We start from the raw sequence: 3796 nt of genomic DNA, 5'->3' as shown, positions 1-3796 counted from the left end.
ACACAATAAATGTGCTATGTAAATACACATTACTTACTAACTTCTTTACTTACAAGAGTGGAATATTGAGCTATTTTAAACTCTGATTGTGTTGTGTAAGCAATATAGTCAGCAGTCCTCCCATTACTATGGTTGGCGCAGCAACAAACCGCTCTTGCCCGGACAAAAGCTGTTGAAAAAAAATTGGTTTCATAGTGCATCGCTTTCCGCATTTTAAGAGCAAACTATCACTAACAAACTAACACATCTAAAGAACATGACATGCAGGGAAAAAAAAATTTAACAAATGGATTTGACAACTACATGCCGTTTAAGAAGAGTAAAACTGAATAAAACAAAAACAATCAAACAACTACTGTCAAAAGAATATTGATGCTTGAGAAACTGCTAACTAACCCACACTCACTGTGCATTCTGACACTGAAAAAAAGTGGTTAGAGGATTAAATCAGATCTTTCTAAGATGAGCTAATCTACTCACAGCACAAGCCGTTTATTAAAATCAGGAATCAGTCTTCATTACTTTTTAATTCCAGTGCATTCTAACACTCTTTACTGTCAGCTTAAACATAGAGAGAAATATGATCAAGGACTATGTCAATTCTGAATGAATCGGTTGATTTTGTGCTCAGTTCTGGAAATACTTGAAGTCCCTTTAATGAACCACAGCAGTTAAACGCTGCTCAAATATGCCATTTAATGTGGTATTCAAAGAAATACAGCAAGCCGGAAGAACAGCTTTTTAACACCCAACCCCATGAACTTTCTTAGCTCTCTCATCAACTGCAGGCTACAAATGTAGTCCAAGTGTGAAACAGCATTTTTGAGTGCACATTCAGCGACATCTCTTTAAAGGGTGAAGCGCAGTACGCAAGAACAGAAATAAAGAGAAGTTTGATAATCCCACAGGCTAAGCGGTAATGTAAGTTAAATCCGACCTAATAGCTCATACCCAGCTCTCAAAGGGTCAAAGTCAATAACCTATTACATGGATTAAAGGAGACCCTCCCTCTCTCACATACGGCTTCAGCAGCCAACAAATAGCTTCTGATTTTTATTCATTGGTTTCTATCACAGGGAGATAGTTGGTAAAGAATGTGTCAGAATCAATCTACGGCCAGATACAGAGACTCCAGCGCATGCCAGTCCCATGCTGTTCACTTTAACACCGAATCCTCCACACATACACATAGAGAGAAACAAAGAAAGAACTGAGTCTACAATTCTTATGCAACTGAGAACAAACCAACAGTGAATGTAAGATCGAGCAGTTGGTGAAATGAAAAAAAAAAAAAAAATCTAAAAATTCACTCAAAAATTAAAAAGAGGATTTTAAGCAAAATATCCCAACTGCTCTTTTCCATACAACTAGCACAGCTGTCATCAGGAGACCTATTAAAATTCACTGTATGTAAAAAAGCCACTTAAAGATAACATTTTTTTACAATACCCTTAAACACCCCTTTAATGCTACAACTATCAGAATTCTATAACTACTACAATGGCCATATCGGATTTTGGCGTTGCTAAGCAATAGAGTCACGCATATTCAAACGCACAGCAAAAAGAAGTGGATACTCGTATGTGGCCAATTTGCTCAAAGAAGTTCTCAAAACTCTTTTGTGCTTTCTAATTGTTATAAAAAAACAAGATTTGACACATTTATGAAATGTCGGGACACTACAGTCATATGAGTATTATTTTAACAAAGTTATTACATTACAGATTTAAAACAAAATTGTCAAAATGTCTGACTCGGTAGTTTTAGTTTTAAGGCTATAATACACTACCTGACAAATGTCTTGTTGCCTATCCAAGATTTAGGAACAACAAATAATAACTTTACTTCTAGTTGATCGTATGGTATTATTAGATTAGATTACACTCATTTTATCAAAAAAAATATGGTTTAATTAAAATTAATGGTTTAATTAGTACAGTAAGGTCTGAATTTGCTTAGACAAATGTCTTGTCACATAACATAAATAATGTACAGTATAGAATATAAAGTCATGGTGCAGTGGAAAAATAATTGATATTGTGTATGACGCCCATGAGCTTGGACGACTGCAGCCACACGTCTCTGCAATGGCTCAAATAACTTATTAATAAATTCACCTGGAATGGCAAAGAAAGCATTCTGGCAGGACTCCTAGAGTTCATCAAGATTTTTTGGTTTCATCTTTAGTGCCTCCTCCTTCATCTTACCCCAGACATGCTCAATAACATTCATTTCTGGTGACTGGGCTGGCCAATCCTAGAACACCTTGACCTTTTTTTTTGCTTTCAGGAACTTTAATTTAAAGGTTGAAGTATGAGAAGGAGCACTAACCTGCTGAAGAATTTGCCCTCTCCTGTAATTTGCAATGCAATGAGCAGTACAAATGTCTTGATAACTCAGGGTGTTGATGTTGCCAACCACACTGCAGATCTCTCTCATGCCGTCATACTAAATGTGAGCCCCAAACCATGATTTTTCTTCACCAAATTTGACTGATTCTGTGAGAATCTTGGGTCCATGCGGGTTCCAATAGATCTTCCGCAGTATTTGAGAAGTTTGGGATGCAGTACAATAGATGATTCACCAGAAAAAAAAAAAAAAGCTTCTGTGACTTTTCCTAATGATCAACTAGAAGTTATTATTTGTTGCTCCTACAACTGGGACTAATGACATGACTTTTGACAGGTAGTCTACAACAAGCGAATGTAAAAGTAATAATGGTGACTGTATTATTTACTACAGCCAAAAACAGTGCTTAAACAAACTAAAATGGACTTACAGGTGACTTTAAACTAGTATGCGTGTTCTGCACTTATGGAATGAACTCTTGCATATCAGCAGGCATCAGCAATGCATATTAGACATTCAAAATGGAAAGCAGCCAAGGACTGCAGATAAACTCTAAACAAAACAGAGCTTGCTTATGATATTTTGAATATTAATCATGCTGATCACTTTCTTCAAGTTATGAAAATATTTGTATATTGAAATGCTTAGGTTAGATGATGTAACTTCAGGACAGCCTTTTGTCTGTGCTGTCTTGATTTCATTGCTAACTTTCATCACTTTTACTTTTATTCTTGAGCTTTGACGTGTTAAACTGAATTTTAAATCAGAGCAGTCTCTCTCAAAGTCGACTGTAACTCCAAATCAACGTACATTACATCAATTAAATTCTACAAAATATTAAAAGAGGAAGCAGTTTTACTGTAAAATTAAACAAATACAGACTTGTATGATAGACTTTCGAAAAAAAAAGTATATAAATGATACAATTTTTTTAAAGATATAATTATAAATCAAAAATCGTATTTTACAGAATGTTTATCATATGCTTGTTTTCAAAAACAGTTGTGTGAGTGACTTTTTGACAGCATACTTCCTGTAAATTCACTCCAAACACTTTGAACACACACCAGTTTCACACAATGAAACCACTGTTTGAATGGAAACAAGACCCCAGGAGGACGATTCCACCTGGAGTGTTTGTTTTCTTTAGTATCACGTACAGTCGGCGGAGATATTAATTCATCAGAATTGTTGTGAAAGTAGGACAGTAATCCTCCAGATTACACACTGTTATTTTCTGCCTAGGTAAAAGCTTCCAGTAATTACGAAAGCCTCTCAGACACAAACACAATATTGGGCTCCTGTAACTGTTTTATTGCACAAACAATATACTTCATTTGTGCAAACAGTTCATTGTCCACTGGGCTTGTAGTGGCCGATAATTGATTCATGTGGGTGATTTTCTTAAATGACTCAGTGCTCTTCTGGGAAAGGTGCTACTATGGGC

Source organism: Danio rerio, chromosome 20 (genome assembly GCF_049306965.1).
Source record: "Danio rerio strain Tuebingen ecotype United States chromosome 20, GRCz12tu, whole genome shotgun sequence".
Classification (NCBI taxonomy): Eukaryota; Metazoa; Chordata; class Actinopteri; order Cypriniformes; family Danionidae; genus Danio; species Danio rerio.
The sequence above is the reverse complement of the archived record's forward strand: the minus strand, read 5'-3'. Positions refer to the sequence as shown.